We start from the raw sequence: 20,013 nt of genomic DNA on the forward strand, positions 1-20,013 counted from the left end.
TCTCTGCATTACTAATTCAATACCTCGTAATTACTCTGTTCATGTAAACGCGTCGACACTGGTGAACATCGCCGTTGAAGTGCAGGCCGTTGCGCGCACACTTATCCACCGTGGCCCACTCGTTGGGATGGGGCTGCTACACACGAGTGCTGTGCCGGACACTCTTATCCGCACGCCAGTTTTACAGGTGTACCTGTGTCCGTCTGCCGAGTAGCGCCGTGTTTTACATTGTATGCAGTGTCAACAATCACACAACTTCAACTCTTCTGCCTTTTCGTCCAAGTCGGTTTGTTCGAGCCTGAACCAGCATGCGCAGTCTGCTCGGACGGCTCAGCCGCACTGCAGAGGAGTGAAGGAAACATGCCTCACGTCAACGTGCTTCACTTCAGGGGATGTAGGCAGCAACCTCGAACAACAGGTAAGCAATATCCAGCTCCAGGGTCGTGTGGCACTAACACTTACCTCTCCGCTTTATGTTCACCTGAACACAGCAAGCACGGGACACCGTGTAATGGTAGTTCAAAGTGAAACACAAACGGCACAAACAGATTCGTGGGCCACCTCGGTTCTGATTGGGAGTGTTGGAATGAGGATCAGGTTAGGGGACAAATTAGCAATTTAGCCCATGTGTGTTATTCTTTTGCACACAATAAAGTGTAACAAAACATTTATCTGTATCGGGGGGGGGGGAAGGTTAAGAGTAGGAGGGACGTTAGACCTCTGGACTCGTGCAGCAGTAATGGACCAAAATCATCCCAGGGTGGAGTCCAGTCCTGCTCCTCTGAGGTCAGGCACATGCTGATCTGGAGAGGCAGATGACAGCTACCCAGACCAGCAGGGAGGAGGAGGTCCACGCTTCAGCTGTCTCAAGCCACTGAGCCATGAGGACAGTTGCACGTCTGGAGTTCATCAGGGGTGTATAACTGGTCCAGTTCTTGTTCATTTATTTATTACAAATGGTACAAACTAAAAAGACTGAAGTCATCAGGATGTGTGTGAAGCTAGTCAGTAAAGTGAGAAAATGAGAATGTATCGTGGTGTGTTAGTGACTACAGGGGCCAGGATAACAACTAGACATATGAGAGCTCAGTGTGATGTCCGGCCTGCCCGGGAGAGCTGAGAGCTGCTGAGAGAGTGACAGATGAACAATACAAACTAGATAAAAGAGAAGTAGCTGTTTTTAACACACTGTGTGTGTGTGTGTGTGTGTGCGTGCGTGTGTGTGTGTGTGTGTGTGTGTGTGTGTGTGTGTGTGTGTGTGTGTGTGTGTGTGCGTGTGTGTGGCGGAGGGGATTGGCGGTGGGGGGTTGGGGTTACACTGCACAGGTCTGAGGTTTCTAGAGCTTTTGATTCAGCGTTAGCCAGAGGCACAGACCCAGCCCATTTTTTCCTCACACCCAAAACCACACACACACACACACACACACACACACACACACACAGTGTTATACCTCCGTACATGTGTAACAGTAGAGATGTCACATTAATTGCCCCTGAGATCATGCGACAGCACACCGCAGAAAAATCTGCACATTGCCCCAGACCAAACAACGCAAGGCCATCCATCGCCCTCTGTCACCATCATCATCATCATCATCATCAACTTGAGAGACCAAGACACAGAGCAGACAGACGAGGTGAGCGCAAGTAATTGTAGCGATTACTGATGATTGTAGGGGGGAGCAGCCTTCTTCGGGTCTTTTTTTAAATCAAGGCCCTTGTGCGAAGGCCAAGCTGAAAGCCAGCCAGCGTGTGTTTGTGTGGGAGATGAAGTCCAGCTCCTGGCTCTACGCTCCTCTGGTCCCCAGCTCTCTCCAGCAGGATGGACTTATTCCACCTCATTTAAGACAAGGCAGACGTGTCTTATTCATTAAGCACACTTGGCAAATGCTTGTAATGGAAGAAGGTTCAATGCACATGCGTGTGTGTGCTTGTGGGGAGTGTATGTATGTGTGTGTGTGTGTGTGTGTGTGTGTGTGTGTGTGTGTGTGTGTGTGTGTGTGTGTGTGTGTGTCTGTGTGTGTGTGTGTGTGTGCTATTCTTAGTGGGTCATTTTATGATTCAGTGAGGCATCTCTGCTGATTACCTACAGCACGAAGAGTCAGCAACTGAGAATTACCTGCTGCATCAAAGCCTGCAAGCACCAGTGCATATTAGTGCATACACACACACACACATGCTTCTCCATGCAGTTGTTTTGCGGAAGTGCTGAACACTTTGAGTTGTTTATGTGGAATTTAGTTTTTTAGGTTGAGTCTGATTGTTACCCAACACTGTTCTAAGTTCTGACTACCGGACCTGTTTTGGGAGACATGCAGTGTGGTCTTGGTCCTAGAACAGTCCTAAAGGAGCCTTAGGATCAGAATGATCTTTACCCAGAAGGTCCGAGATGAGCTTTGGTCGATGAAGACCATGTTTATTGGTTGGGTTTGCCACAGAACACGAGGAGGATTTCTTCAGCTTGTCGGAGGAGGCTCTTAAAGAAAATGCAGGAAACCAAGAGTGGAAAACCCCTGTAGTCTTATCTCCCTTCTTGAAAAATATCCACAAATGCACCTCTGAGGTCTACGGGGTTCTTTCCAGTGGGCCTTGATCTCATCATCCATTTTAGGGTCTTTTGCCTGTCCTTAGATCAGGGCTGTATTGGATTCCCAGGTTTGCTGGGTCCATGCACAGCTTTAGTAGCATTTCTTGGTCACCTACCTCTATAAGATTTTGAATGTCACGGGCTTTATCATCTACCATTGTTTTAAGTGCCTTTACCCAGCGTTGGACAAAGGTCTTGGCTCTGGGGTGAACTTCTCTCTTCACCTGGCAATTGATGTCCTTCTGCCAGGCACAAAATGCTCACCCTCTTTTGGAAATAAGCCTTGGCTTCTCATGTTTAAACCAAGAACATCTTGGCCAGTGTTCAGGATGGCGGTGCTCAGTGAACTCCACATCAGCTGAGTATCACAGCGGCACGCTATCACACAGCAAACTTTGTCGAAGGGAAAACCCACAGAAGTTGATATTGCTTATCCAATCTTTTCCAAACAGTTCCACTCCAAATTCTGTAACCGTGACCAACTCACGGCATTGAAGAAGGCCGATTTTGTCTTCTGGGATGCCCAACAGGGTGTTGTCTAGACTGGCATGCAGAACTTCTTTGGTGTCCTTCTGCCTATCGGGTTTCTATCCAGCTTTAGCTGAACTGGCATTTTGTTGATGCCCTGGGGCATTTCAGTAAGTTGACCAAGTTGTTTCTGATGGCAAAGCCAACTCCTTGTATCCTGTGTTCAACAGCTGCCTTTCCTTTCCAGAGGAAGTTGCATTCTCCCTATTTCCCCCTCACATGTCCTTACTTTGCCAGTCTGCACTCAGATGGGGCTGCAATGCCGGTGTCAAACCTCTATAATTGCCATGCTACAAAGGCTGTTTGTTTCTCTGGCCACCCGCAGATGTCCTGAAGAGTGCACACAATCCAGGCCCTGAAATTACAGTTTCTGTGTTTCTGACCTCATGGAGGAGATCCCACGGGATGTGGTTATCCAGCCAGGACGTTGGAGAGGCCGTATTTCCAGCACCTTCTCCTGCCCCCTCTCCTGCTGGAGTGAGCTGTGCAGACCCTGAAAATAGCAGCTCAGTCATGGGTGAAGGTGCCAAAGAATGACCCTGTCTCAATCAATCCAGTCCAGCAACTCAACACGTCTCCCACGTCCTGTGTACCAGTTTGCAACTAGGAGCTTCTAGATATCTCGGTCCTGTTCCTGTCATCTCTCGCTGATCACCTCAATGCTTGTGAGGGGTGTCTGCAGTGTGGATTATCCTTTACAGAACCTGAGAACGGGGTGTGCAGTGTAGGTTATTCCCTACAGGTGAAAGCTTGAACATGAAGTCTTTTAGCGATAGAGAGAGAGAGAGAGAGAGAGAGAGAGAGAGAGAGAGAGAGAGAGAGAGAGAGAGAGAGAGAGAGAGAGAGAGAGAGAGAGAGAGAGAGGGAGAGGGAGGAAGAGAGGGAGACAGTTCTGGCGGACAGTAACAACGTATAGGCATAAAATCAGGATATTGCTGCATAAACATGCAATTTATGTCCAGCCTAGGGTAATATCACAGCACGACTTTCAAACATCCACCTCACTCTTTGTTTACATTAAGAGATAATCATAGCAAGAGCTTCAGTAAATTAGATTTCAACAAACAGTGAATATTCTAAATAAATATCAGCAGTGAGTTGTCGTTTCTGCCAGCATAGTGCTGCCCTAAAATGGCAAATTTAAATCCACAGCCAGCAGGTCAGACCCATTTCTGGCAAGAAGCCCCACTGCTGGCAACGCTGACACAGTCCCCGTTAAAGGCGCAATCACTCGCATATCTCAACTCTGAAATAAGACCTGGGGTAGACTGTGTAGGCATCAGCAGGCTACAACAGGTAGAAGACACATCGCATCACTGAACACCAATTCTGTCCTAAAAATGACTTAGTGTCAATTCCAGCTTCAATGTGTTTATTAAGCATTCAAGAGGTGTTTTTTTTCTTGATAAAATGGAGAAAGATCAGCTGTAAAAAAAACTTGTGGAACATGGAGCAGCAGAAATGCCATTTCCACACTGCAGACTGCTGCAGGCCTCGACCACACATATAGCCACACCTCCACCCACCCACGCCTCTACGCACCTCACACCCACACACCTCCACCCACCCACGCCTCTACGCACCTCACACCCACACACCACACACCCACACATCTACACACCACACACCCACACCTCTACACACCACACCTCCATCCACCCACGCCTCTACACACCTCACACCCACACACCACACACCCACACATCTACACACCACACACCCACACCTCTACACACCACACCTCCATCCACCCACGCCTCTACACACCTCACACCACACACCCACACACCACACACCCACACATCTACACACCACACACCCACACCTCTACACACCACACCTCCACCCACCCACGCCTCTACACACCTCACACCACACACCCACACACCCACACACCCACACATCTACACACCACTCCTCCACCCACCCACGCCTCTACACACCTCACACCCACACACCACACCTCTACACACCACTCCTCCACCCACCCACGCCTCTACACACCTCACACCCACACACCACACCTCCACCCACCCACGCCTCTACACACCTCACACCACACACCCACACACCACACATCTACACACCACACACCCACACCTCTACACACCACACCTCCATCCACCCACACCTCTACACACCTCACACCACACACCCACACACCACACACCCACACATCTACACACCACACACCCACACCTCTACACACCACACCTCCACCCACCCACGCCTCTACACACCTCACACCACACACCCACACACCACACATCTACACACCACACACCCACGCCTCTACACACCTCATACCACACACCCACACACCACACATCTACACACCACACACCAACACCTCTACACACCACACCTCCACCCACCCACGCCTCTACACATCTCACACCACACACCCACACATCTACACACCACACACCAACACCTCTACACACCACACCTCCACCCACCCACGCCTCTACACATCTCACACCACACACCCACACATCTACACACCACACACCAACACCTCTACACACCACACCTCCACCCACCCACGCCTCTACACATCTCACACCACACACCCACACACCACACACCCACACATCTACACACCACACACCAACACCTCTACACACCACACCTCCACCCACCCACACCTCTACACATCTCACACCACACACCCACACACCACACACCACACACCAACACCTCTACACACCACACCTCCATCCACCCATGCCTCTACACACCTCACACCACGCACCCACACACCACACACCCACACATCTACACACCCACACCTCTACACACCACACCTCCATCCACCCACGCCTCTACACACCTCACACCACGCACCCACACACCACACATCTACACACCCTCACCTCTACACACCACACCTCCACCCACCCACCTCACACCATGCACCCACACACCCACACATCTACACACCACACACCCACACCTCTACACACCACACCTCCATCCACCCACACCTCCACACACCACACCTCCACCCACCCACGCCTCTACACACCACACACCCACACCTCTACACACCACACCTCCATCCACCCACACATCTACACACCCACACCTCCACACACCACACCTCCACCCACCCACCTCACATCACGCACCCACACACCCACACATCTACACACCACACACCCACACCTCTACACACCTCACACCATGCACCCACACATCCACACACCCACACCTCTACACACCACACCTCCATCCACCCACACCTCCACACACCACACCTCCACACACCACACCTCCATCCACCCACGCCTCTACACACCACACGCCCACACCTCTACACACCACACCTCCATCCACCCACACCTCCACACACCTCACACCACACACCCACACACCCACACCTCTACACACCACACCTCCATCCACCCACGCCTCTACACACCTCACACCACGCACCCACACACCACACACCCACACATCTACACACCCACACCTCTACACACCACACCTCCACCCACCCACCTCACATCACGCACCCACACACCCACACATCTACACACCACACCTCCACCCACCCACCTCACATCACGCACCCACACACCCACACATCTACACACCACACCTCCACCCACCCACGCCTCTACACACCATACACCCACACATCTACACACCACTCCCCCACCCACCCACGCCTCTACACACCATACACCCACACCTCTACACACCACACCTCCACCCACCCACACCTCCACACACCACACCTCCACCCACCCACGCCTCTACACACCACACCTCCACCCACCCACACCTCCACACACCACACCTCCACCCACCCACACCTCTACACACCACACACCCACACCTCTACACATCACACCTCCACCCACCCACGCCTCCACCTCCACACACTACACACCCACACCTCTACACACCACACCTCCACCCACCCATCCACACAGCACACCTCCACTCACCCACACCTCTACATGCCACGCACCTACAGACCCACACACCACGCACCCACACACCACAGACCTCCACCCACCCACGCCTCTACACACCACACACCATGCACCCATGGCTCTACACACCACACACCCACACCTCTACACATTGCACAACCACATCTCTACACACCCACACCTCCACCCACCCACACACCCATACCTCCACCCACAGACTTGAAGCACTACGCAGCTGTGGATTCTGCACTAGCTTTCATGCCGCCGGGATGATGTGGGAAAGATTAAACGCTGAGGAAGCAGCTTTAAACGAACCATTTCATTGTTCTGCAAATTTCAAAACTGTTTAATAATTCAAGTTGCCAAGATGTGCTAAAAGGTTAGCAGGTGTTTCATCAGGTGTTTCACCATAATCAGCTCTCTAAGATATGCATATGTAAGGAACACACACACACACACACACACACATACACACACACACACACGCGCGCGCGCTATCAGCAGTACAGGGCATTGTCTGGACAGTCCTGAAACAGATATAAATAAATAATACACAAAGACCTCAGATACACCACACAGAGACAGTGATCCAAACACACAGGCAGGCAAAAATCTCAGATAACAACTGAGAAAAGAGAGAGAATGATAATCAGTCACTGCAGAAAGGAGCTCAATAAACAATGAAAGAGAAGGGTGAGAGAGGGAGAGGGAGAGAGAGAGAGAGAGAGAGAGAGAGAGAGATGCAGTTAAAATATCAGAAGCATCAACCATCTTCTCAAAACAGAGCATGCCTCTGCCCCAGCAAACACACTCACACACACACTCTCACACACACACACTCTCACACACTCCCGCACACACACTCACACACTCTCGCACCAAGCACTTGTCTGCTCTTCCACATGCACGTGTGTGCCAACAATGCCAGACAAAAGACACTGCAGTCCAGACCGCGGGGACATCATGTCCCAATAAGGGGGTGAGGATCACCATATGGAGAGGACAGAAGAAATCAGTCTGGACGTCTTAGGAAAAATAATCATATCTTTTCAGTGTAACTTGGGATTAATGAACATAAGACCAACTGCAGTGGGACAACCAGTGTGTCTATCAGTTGATCTTTTTGGGGGTAGCCAAGTAAGAAGGGCTGAAATGTTACAAAAAATATTTGTTTGAATATTACTATAACATCAACAGATGCAAACAGTAACAGGCTGCAGTAAATGGGTTATTTCTGTTCTGCCATACCAGACATATGGGCATGCACACACAAACATACAGTACATACATACTGGCGCATGCATACACACACACACACACACACACACGGGTTGCTTTCCTCTTTTGCCTCCTAAGAAATATTTTAAATGATCTGAACTCATTTTCATTCTTGTTATTAAAGGTGCATTTTGGAATGTAATTCTCTCTTTTCTGAAAATATGAATCCAGCTGCCGTCTGGCACCTAATGTTCCTCCTTTTGGATGTTTTCATTCATGATCGATGTAATTTGTTATTGGCTCACCTACTCATAAAAAAAAACACCTTCTATTCCTCTACCTTCCACAACAGGGGCAACAGCAAAGGAAACTGTGCTATTGAACACCATGGTAATACAGACCAACACAAGTAAAATAATGTGGGTATGTGTGTATGTGTGTATGTAGGTATGTGTGTATGTGGGTATGTGTGTATGTGGGTATGTACGTATGTGGGTATGTGTGTATGTGTGTATGTGGTATTTGTGGGTATGTAGGTATGTATGTAGGTATGGGGGTATGTGGTTTTTGTGGGTATGTAGGTATGTAAGTATGTAGGTATGTGGTATGTATGTATGTAGGTATGTGGGTATGTGGTATTTGTGGGTATGTATGTATGTACGTATGTAGGTATGTGGGTATGTGGTATTTGTGGGTATGTAGGTATGTATGTATGTAGGTATGTGGGTATATGGTATTTGTGGGTATGTAGGTATGTAAGTCAATCAATCAATCAAATTTTATTTATATAGCGCTTTTTACAACAGTTGTTGTCACAAAGCAGCTTTACAAGTGCCGGGTCCAAGCCCCCAGTGAGCAAGCCAGTAAGTATGTGGTATGTATGTAGGTATGTGGGTATGTAGGTATGTAAGTATGTGGTATGTATGTATGTAGGTATGTAGGTATGTAAGTATGTGGTATGTATGTATGTAGGTATGTGGGTATGTGGTATTTGTGGGTATGTATGTATGTAGGTATGTGGGTATGTAGGTATGTAGGTATGTAGATATGTGGGTATGTAAGTATGTGGTATGTATGTATGTATGTATGTATGTAGGTATGTGGGTATGTAGATATGTGGGTATGTAAGTATGTATGTAGGTATGTGGGTATGTGGGTATGTGGTATTTGTGGGTATGTATGTATGTAGGTATGTGGGTATGTGGTATTTGTGGTATGTAGGTATGTAGGTATGTGGGTATGTAGGTATGTAGGTATGTAGATATGTGGGTATGTAAGTATGTATGTAGGTATGTGGGTATGTGGTATTTGTGGGTATGTGGGTATGTTGTTGGCGGCGTGGTTTTCCAGTACTGTTTGGGGTAACCTGAATGACAAAATATCTGCTGCTGAACTTTGTAAATGGCCAGAGAAGCACCATCACTCCTACGGTAGTGTGGACCATGACATTAAAGTTGACTGACGATCACTCCTCTGTTGCTAAGCGTGTTTCCTGAGGGAAAAAATGATAAATTCATATTGTACGCAGGGGAGTTTAACTAAAATGCGGGGCAATATTAACCAGCTAGTTTTACATAGAACGCCTGGCCCAAAAGTTCTGCGCCACGCCATCTCCTAGCACAGTGTCTCCTAGCACAGCATCTCCTAGCACAGTGTCTCCTAGCACAGCATCTCCTAGGACAGCATCTCAGAGCACAACATCTCCTAGCACAGCATCTCCTAGGACAGAGTCTCAGAGCACAGCATGTCATAGCACAGCATGTCATAGCACAACGTATCATAGCACACCATCTCCTAGGACAGCGTCTCAGAGCACAGCGTCTAATAGCACAGCGTCTCATAGCACAACTTCTCCTAGCACAGCCTCTCCCAGCACAGCGTCTAATAGCACAGCATGTCATAGCACAGCGTCTCATAGCACAGCGTCTAATAGCACAGCATGTCCTAGCACAGCGTCTCAGAGCACAGCATCTCCTAGCACAGCGTCTCCTAGCACAGCGTCTAATAGCACAGCATGTCATAGCACAGCGTCTCATAGCACAGCATCTAATAGCACAGCGTCTCATAGCACAGCGTCTCATAGCACAGCGTCTAATAGCACAGCGTCTCATAGCACAGCGTCTAATAGCACAGCATGTCCTAGCACAGCGTCTCAGAGCACAGCATCTCCTAGCACAGCGTCTCATAGCACAGCATCTAATAGCACAGCGTCTCATAGCACAGCGTCTCATAGCACAGCGTCTAATAGCACAGCGTCTCATAGCACAGCGTCTAATAGCACAGCATGTCCTAGCACAGCGTCTCAGAGCACAGCATCTCCTAGCACAGCATCTCCTAGCACAGTGTCTCCAGACACGCTGATTTTGTCTTCGCATGAAGTGAAGATGCAGTCAGTTCAGAAGCCACCAACAAGAACAGAAGCACAGTGCTGTTCACCGGCTCGCAGGATTGATTGATACACAAAAGCTTGATTCAACGAAGATTAAATAAATAAATATCATGATTAAAAATTACTCATGTGATTCACACAGTGTGTGTGTGGGGGGGGGGGGGGGGGCAGATTCTTTTTAATTTACATCTCGCAGGTGGGGTGTCTAACCAGACGCTTGTCCATGAGTACAAAACCATATAATAATAATGTGATAAATCTGACAGGAGTTCATTCTACTCACAAGAACAGACAGAAAAACCAACCAATGAATCAATCAATATACCTATTGATAAATGTCTTATACACGTCTTTCTGAAGTTCTGTTGCATCTGTTTCACTGTTGTCTTTGACGTTTTCTGAATTTAATGTCACACACTGCTTGCACCTCTGCTCCAACCGAGTCTGCAGTTCAACTGTAGAAGCACAGGTAGGAGAGTAGACAGACAGGCAGACAGACAGACAGACAGAGATATAGACAGGCAGGCAGACGGAAAGACAGGTGGGCAGGAGTGAATAGACTGGATGGGTTTTCTTTTTCTTCGTTTCTACACGGCGAAGGCAGACATACTGACAGGCATGAAAAGACTCTGCTGTTCCACACGGCGCAGGCTTCCTTTAGGCACACAATAAACAGGCCAAAGCAAAGATAAGGAGACAAAAGCACAGGAGGACAGACGGACACGGCTGAGGCGGGAAAATGGGAGGCGGCACAGGTAGTCAGGGCGACGGAGCAGCACCACGGTGCCGAGAGGCTCGGGTGGAAACAGAGACGAAGGCAGACAGGTGGATGCAGAGGCTCAGAGACACACGGGGGAGGCGGAGACAGGCAGGTAGACACAAAGGCTCTGAAGTGGACAGGTGGACGCAGAGACCTGGCTAATTCATACCACCTTAGGAGCCGAAACAGACCCACACAAACGAGTGAATTATGTAGCAGAATGTATTAAGGAATCAAAACACATGCTGTCTGAGGAGTAGTGTGGTGGAGAGAATGGGAGATGTGCTGCATACACACACACACACACACACACACACAACCACATGTACCACTCTGATAGTTAATACTCTGAGAAAATTTAGTCTTTCTCTCTGTTTTATATGTCTGAATATATGCGTGCATGTGTGTATGTGTGCATGTTTATGTGTTTTATATCCAATCACACACAATGTCTCTCTCTCTCTCTCTCTCTCTCTCTCTCTCTCTCTCTCTCTCTCTCTCTCTCTCTCTCTCTCTCTCTGACACACACACACACACACACACAAATAAAAATAAAGCAATAATCTGACATATTTCATAATGAGGAACCACAGCATACAACTATGGGTGAAAATCTGATCAAAGCACAGAGACAATGCCTTGAAATGTAATTAAAGAAATTAATTAAAGGAAAACACAGAATGTGTGTAAGTCAGCAGTGGTGCTGTCGTGGTGGGCAAACTCCCTTCCAAAGGCAGCAATGCGAATGATGAAATATTAAAGTGGTTGGTTCAGGGAGGGGAGCAAGTACTGAGGATAGCACACGCACACACACACACACACGCACACACACACACACACCTTGAAAGAAACGGTGTGGAGCATGGACAGAACCCCCACCCAGCCCACCCATCCACCCACCCACCATCTACTGAGCTGTAAAGTCAGAGTTGAGCTGTGGTGTATACACACACACACACACAAACACACACACAAACACAAACACACACACAACTATGTCAGTTTACAATGCTTCCCAGTTTCTTCTAGTTCAGATCTGGGAGGAAAGGTTATAGCCTGGGTGGTTTAAACAAACTAGCTCACATGTCAATATCAGGTTTAAACGAACTAGATCATATGCCAGTATCAGCCTCTTCCATACACATGGTACATCCTCTCTCCACTGGGCACATCAAACGATTTACCCCGTAAATAAATCACTCCGACTGACACTGTAGGGGGCCAGCCAGGAAAACATCTGACACGCAGTGCTGTTTTCTCTTAAAAGCTTTATGAATCATTACCCATATTCTACTGGTGTGAAAGGGTTTGGAAAAATACGCGAACTGAAAAGAAACTGACAAAAAAATCAAAAAGCGAAAGAAAGTTTTATTATTTATTTATTTATTTATTTATTTATTTATTTTTAACTGGCTAATGATGCGTCTGCACATACAAACACAAATTAGCGACCAGTGGCGCGCGGGTATTCTCTGCACTGGGAGCTGTGCCAGAAGCTAACGATGGTAAATAAAGCAGAAAGCTTTCGTAATTTACAGCCACCGTTCTCCTGCATGATTCACGCTCCCTAAATACCGAAAACGAGGGCGTTAACACACACGTGCTTAAAAATATTTGCCAATTACGCACAACGAGCAGGACGAGCAGCCTCCGCTAATGTCTGGTTTGTACCGAAGGGATCCGAATGGACGCGGAGATTGAAGAAACCACCTCCCCCAAATGGACAGGAGAAAAGGCCCGTCAATCTGTCTTTCACCACAGACTGATTCAGCGCCTTCCCAGGGAACTGGTGTGCTGAAGTTTCCAATTCTATTGAAGACGTTTTGCACACAACCAAACCAAACATTGATTTCTACTTCTACACATTGTGCTGCTTAAGGGGGGATTGTGACCCCCTTCCCGTCCTCATAGGGAGATGCAATGAAATAGACCCTACCGCTCAAGGGGGCGGAGCTGGGACAGGAACCTATGTCACCACAACGGATGCTTTTGCTTGGCTAAGTGCCTGATGGGAACAGTTCAACTTGAGACTTCCTGAAGTGCCACTCTGACAGAAATCCCACCCAGTTATAGTACTGGGTACTGGCCTGCAGGTGACGGTGACTGTCAGTGGCAAAAGTCCAGTGCTACCTCCCTAAATAGAACACGTCCACAAATCCGCACGACGGGACGCGCGCGCACCGGCTCTGCGTTGCACGGAACACGCCGCACAAAACGACTTCACACCCAGTCCGAGATATCCGCCAGACCGTCCGTATCCGAAGACGACCGAGGAGCCGCATGTCACCGGGGCACGCCGAGGACAGAGAGAAGGAAAACAAGAAAACATGCCAGCCGGGTCATGTTCTGTTCTTCCATGAGGGGAGAGAGAGGAAGAGAGAGGGATTATAAGAAGGAGGTCTGTAAAGGTCAGAAGTGCCACATTCTGTTCTAACAGAGCAAGAGGCAAGGGAGGTGGAGAGAGAGAGAGAGAGAGAGAGAGAAAGAGAAAGAAAGAAAGAGATGGAGAATAATTCTCCCGTGTGGGGAGAAAAATCATCTTTCAAAGGGTAGCGTGACGTGGGGACACGTGTGGCGCTGATCCAGAAGTGGAGTGGCGAACTGCTGTGAGCGTTTTAGGCAGCAAGTGATGTAAAAAAGAACTACACTGTATGAGACGACAACACGCTACGCGGTTTACCTGCGCGACGATTCAGCTCGGCTTAGCAATAAAAACGAACGTTCTCCACACGGGTCCCACTGGAAGCAGATCCAGTAGTTAGACGCGCTTGTGTCCGGTGTGTTCTGACGCCTGGCAGAAGAAAGACGTGCGTGTGCGCTGGGATTGACTGAGTGGGCACAGGGATGTCAAACAACTTACTGCCCAAGGAAGAGCCTTGGGCTAACCACTCATAACACTGTGTGTGTGTGTGTGTGTGTGTGTGTTACCTTAAAGCTAATGTGAACAGTATTATATCAAAGCTCTGGGGCAGATGCTAGACAAATGGGAAATGTGTTGTTGCTAATAGTAACCCCCAGCAGGGCGGTGTTGTGGGGGGGGGGGGGGGGGGGGGGGGGTTGGTGTTGTAGAGCACTGCTGTGGGCCATGTGCTCCAGTGTGTGCTCCCCAGGGAAGAGAATATGTGTGCTTGAAAGATATGAGCCACACTCACTATGTATTTATGCACATATTAGAATTCAAGAAGCTGCACAGAGTCAAATTAAGAATACTGCTTTAGATATGGGATGTGTGTCTGAGTGTGTGTGTGTGTGTGTGTGTGTGTGTGTGTGTGTGTGTGTGTGTGTGTGTGTGTGTGTGTGTGTGTGTGTGTGTGTGTGTGTGTGAGAGAGAGAGAGAGAGAGAGAGAGAGAGAGAGAGAGAGAAACTTTTTCCCCACACACTGAGGGAAACACATACATAAGTCTATGCATGTGTGTGTGTTGTGTGTGTGTGCGTGCGTGTGCATGTGTGAGTGTGTGCGTGCGTGTGCATGTGTGTGTGTGTGTGTGTGTGCGTGCGTGTGCATGTGTGAGTGTGTGTGTGTGTGCGTGCGTGTGTGTGTGTGTGTGTGCGTGTGTGTGTGTGTGTACTCGTCACAGTGAGACTGTAAAGCTGACAGACCTTGCAGCACTCTAGGCCAAAGGTCTTGTTTTTACTCCACATAACACCTGAATTGAGAAAAATGCCCCCCACCCCCAACACACAGCACATTCTGTTCAAAAATTTATTTACTTCAAAAACTTTGACAGCAGAAAAAGAGCAGAGGTAATTTGACCAGATGGAGCGGCTGGCTCGTCTCTGCTCAATATGAGACTGCAGTGCATGTCTGTCCACTACGGCCAGTGGATGACCAAGAAATAAAGAGGCAGAGAGACAGGTAGAGAGAGAGAGAGAGAGAGAGAGAGAGAGACAGACAGAGAGACAGAAAAAGACAGAGAGAAAGAGTCAGCATGGAGAGAGGGTCAGGGAGAGAGAGAGAAAGAGAAAAAGTCAGCATGGAGAGAGAGAGACGGAGAGAGAGAAAGTATGAGAGAAGAATGGATAAAGCACCAGTGCAGAATTGTCAAGGCCAGAGGTGGTGAAGGCAGCTTCAGTATAGACAGAGTGGTTCTGATTCGGCAGTAGTGAACATGAGACAAGCCCCACACACACACACACACACACACACACACACACACACACACACCACACACACACACACACACAAACACACACACACACTCATCTAAATGAAACTGACCTGGTTATAAAAAAAACCCACACAGAGAAGCCGTAGCCGTGTGTGACCCACAGAGGCCAAACAGGTGGAGAAGCTGATGTCAATAAGACTACGATTACTCTCACTGAACCTTCATTATGCTAAAGTTGGAATTATGTGGTCATGCACATCCGGTGCAGATCAATGGTGTGTTTGAGAGAGAGAGAGAGAGAGAGACAGACAGAGACAGAGAGAGACAGAGAGAGAGTGTTTGTGTGTGTGTGTGTGTGTGTGTGTGTGTGTGTGTGTGTGTGTGTGTGTGTGTGTCCATGAAGAAGGAAACAAACAAGAAAAAAATGCAAACCTTTCTTGAAACCAGATGCTCTCTGGTTCCCTATCAATCTCTCCCTCTCTCCTGTCTCTCTCTCCTGTCTCTCTTCTGTCTGTCTTTGTTCCCTCCCATCTGTTTCTTTCTCCTGTTCTCTCTCTCTCTCTCTCTCTCTCTCTCTCTCTCTCTCTCTCTCTCTCTCCTCTCTCTCTCTCTCTCTCTCTCTCTCTCTCCTTCTCTCCTATCGGTCTCTCTCCTGTTCTCTCTCTCTCTCTCAACTCTCCCTCTGTCTGTCTGTCCCATCTCTCTCCCATCTGTCTCTCTCCCCCGTCTCTGTCTCTCTCCTGTTAGCGCCTGCTCACCTGTGCTGGCCTGTCTTTCACATCCACTTAAACCATTCAATCTGCCAGAGCACATTAATTACTCAGAGTAATGAATAGGCCTTTGGAGGGAGAGGGATCTGATTGAGAGCTTTTGCTCATATCACTCAGCTATTGTCACTCACACACACACACACACACACGCACGCACGCACGCACGCACACACACACACAATCTCATTCTCACACACATGCACAAGATAGCCAGCACCCAAACATTACATGTTATAATACACAGGAAAAACGCAGTGTCAGTGACAGCACCCCCTCTTGGAGAATGTTATTTTGACTCTAAATGTGAGTGAGTGAGTCAGGAGCCAGGTCCATGGAAACATGGCTGTAGAGATGAATGGAGGCAGCTCAGCTTAGCAGACAGCATGGAGAGCCCTACCTCAGAGCGAGGCAGTGTGAGGCAGGGCTGGGTCTGCCAGACAGGGTCAGGGACAGGACGAGAAGGACCAGGGTCTCCTCCAGGCCCAATTAAAGCTCCGCTGGGCCAGGGAATACATGGAAAGTTTGCTGGTACAGTATATAACACACAGTGTGTCCAAGGTGTGTGTGTGTGAAGGTTTCCAGAGATACAGGAGGTTCAGATGTTCCTCATCAACTAAGTGCTTCACTTTTGGTGCTCTTTGCTTTCCCAGCGGAGGAAGGAGCTCCGTATGAAACGTCCTGCACTGCCATTGTGACAATCTCTGTATCTCTTACACCAGTGCACTGCACACACTCACCTGGTGATGTAGAAGGACCAGGTCCGTAGAACCTCCTGATCCACACAGACAAACAAGCAGTGTGGACCAATCAGACGTCAAGCTGGTGGACATGATGCAGAATGCAGCAGTAATAAGAGATGTGTCACTCTCCTTTGATGGACACATGCCAAGGAAATAATATGGGGAGCTGGAAACACACCAGGCACTGTAAAAAGGAACGGAGAGGGAGGGAAGCCATCCAGGAAATGATTATAGAAAATATGGAGAATATGAAATGAAGCTTGAATATATAAAACCAAAACATGAATCTACAACAACAACATCAATAATAATTACAATCTTTAATAATGTTTTACTAGTGCACAGTGCAGTTACTCCTGGAACCATATACATGCATATTTGATATATAACATCTGTACCTGTGTGACCAGACACTGACAGAATGGCCATGGCTAAACAAGCAGACGCAGTGGAGATGGACGAACAGCAGAAGAGGACCGTGGTGATGCAGAAACATCAGGACCAAGGAAGCAGAAAAGCTGGAGAAGCATCAAGGGCAGAAGAATAGATCCAGCAGATCCCGGGAACATCATCAGAGATCTCCATCCAGGAAAGAGCAGTCCTGGGAACATCTAAGAAACTGTGTAGGACCCTCAAGCTCCCAGACCTTTGTGTGTGCGTGTGTGTGTGTGTGATTTAATGCATCTTGTAACTGAGAGATGACTACAAAGCATGAATATCCAGCCGCCAGGCCAATTCAGTATTTATAGGCATGTGAGCACAGATCATTGCGTGTTCATACTGTATAGAGAGCCCTGCGTGCGTGGGCGTGTGGAGAAGATAGACACGGCTGAGGAAGTGAACACACGAAGACAAAATCTGGAAGAGCGTGGGTAGGCACCGGCGTGTGTCTCTCTGAACCACACCTAGTCCGTACGGGGAGGGAGAGAGCGGGAAAAACCAGCACATTTGCAGGCTGTGCAGCCACGGTAGCGGCTAACAGGCATAACAGATAAGCTTGGCCTTGGCATGTTGTTTATTATCTGACATTATATGACAGAACTGCTGACTGTCAGAATGAAATATACATAGAGGGAGGAGAAGAGGGGGATGAGATTGAGCATGAGAGAGAGAAGGAATCAGAGGGAGAGAAAAAGAAAGAAAAATCAAAGAGAGAAAGAGATGGCAGAGACCGGAAGAGACAGAGGGGCGACTTGTGTGCATAAATGATATAATTAAGGCCGGAGATAAAAGGATAAAACAGAGAGAAAGCGAATTTGAGAGAGTAGGGATTTATGATAGGCCATGCACCAGTGGTTCTACATCTGCAATGAATTTCAGAGAGGGGGGGGGGGGGGCAGAAAGGAGAGAGGGAGAGTGAGCGCTCTGTGACTGTACTGACAGAGAAGCAGGATTAATGGAGTGACCTTTGATGGGCTGCTCTGTGATTTTCACTGTATTTATGATCATTAGGGCTCCTCTCGCCGTTCTAACAGAATAGATGCGTCAGGGCCATAAAACCCTAGTGTGAGGGAGACACCGGCGTGGGTGGAGGAAGAGAGGGAGATCAGGATCAGGAGCTCAGCCAACCTCTGCTCCCAACGCTTCTCTAATGGAAGTGCTATTTAGATCCTAATTTGCTTTAGGATTATTGTTAATGTCTCCTGTGTACAAACAATGGCAACAAGTGCAAGTTGGAGAAGAGAAGTGTATTGTACACACACACACACACACACACACACACACACTACCGTTGGCTCTGTGGACTCGTGCCCGGGGCGTGCTGCAGTCTCTCTATAGAGGAGCCCGCTCTGCGTGCTGAATGCATTAACTTCCTGCTGCACTGTACTCCACAGATTATGGATTTGAATTGATAAGATTCCACCTCGACACAGCAGACGGCGACGGTAAACTCCACGCGATGGCCGCCTGGTTGGAGGACAGCCGGGGCGTCCCGGTTCCTCGGCTAATGAAGATGCAGCGGTGGCCGTGGAGAACTTCTCCCCGGGGCCTGCAGGGGTGGAGACGCCTCACGCCACTCAGCCCCAGCCTTCCCTTCCTGCTGCACGCACACTGGTCAGCGTCTGACCCCTACGGTGCAACACCAAGCCAGAACAGCACAGTACCGCCTCTGTGTTCAGCTCTCATAGCATCTACTTCCTTTAGCCTGGAGGGTGAGAGTACAGTAGCACAGTAATAATGGCTGTCGTGTGTGTGTGTGTTGCTTTTACGTACACTGGTTATAGGAATAAGCCAAAGATTCCCCTGCTGCAGTATAAGTGGTATTGGAGCCTCTGTCTGTCTTTTTGGTCTTGGAGCCCTGGAGGATTCGTGCCGTGTTCCATTCTGTTTGGGTTCGGGAGTAATTTGTTTTTGCACTCAGTGAGTGCTGTTTGCTCGCACCATTATGAGTTTTCCTGATTGAAATAATTACAATAGCAGGGTTTGCGATGTCACTTCTGAATTTACTTTCCATGGTCTGAGAAACAGCGGCGTGTCGTGGGCCGCGGGGTGCTTGTCCCACGGGTGGATACGCTCCTTCATCCTCCCCTTACCACTTCCTGGAGTCGTACCTGCAGGAACAGAAGAGCTTTGGCATGGCTTGGTCAGGTGACTCTGCCGGACACTTCAGGACATTCAGAGAGTACTAATCGACAGAGTTCAGAACACTTCAGGACATTCAGAGAGTACTAATCGACAGAGTTCAGAACACTTCAGGACATTCAGAGAGTACTAATCGACAGAGTTCAGGACACTTCAGGACATTCAGAGATTATTAATCGACAGAGTTCAGGACACTTCAGGACATTCAGAGAGTACTAATCGACAGAGTTCAGGACACTTCCGGACATTCAGAGAGTACTAATAGCCCAACATAGCCCAACATGCACAACAACTACAGTGCATGCACATTAAACTACCATGCATGCAGACTGTTCTAAAACCCCCTTTGTCCATTCATTATACAGCTGCAAATAATTAAGGGAC

The 20,013-nt window shown here is 48.5% G+C and overlaps 1 long non-coding RNA gene across 1 annotated transcript in view; it reads right to left on the reverse strand.

Annotated features, from left to right (window-relative positions):
* Positions 1 to 17,967, reverse strand: part of LOC143513797 (uncharacterized) — a 71,163-nt gene extending 53,196 nt beyond the window's left edge. The window contains exons 1-2 of the long non-coding RNA XR_013130666.1: positions 17,445 to 17,967; positions 17,044 to 17,230 (exon numbers count right to left, since the gene is read on the reverse strand). This is a non-coding gene — a long non-coding RNA (uncharacterized LOC143513797). The remainder of the gene's footprint in view (positions 1 to 17,043; positions 17,231 to 17,444) is intronic.
* Positions 17,968 to 20,013: the final 2,046 nt, after the last annotated feature.

This window comes from Brachyhypopomus gauderio, chromosome 5 (genome assembly GCF_052324685.1).
Source record: "Brachyhypopomus gauderio isolate BG-103 chromosome 5, BGAUD_0.2, whole genome shotgun sequence".
Taxonomy (NCBI): Eukaryota; Metazoa; Chordata; class Actinopteri; order Gymnotiformes; family Hypopomidae; genus Brachyhypopomus; species Brachyhypopomus gauderio.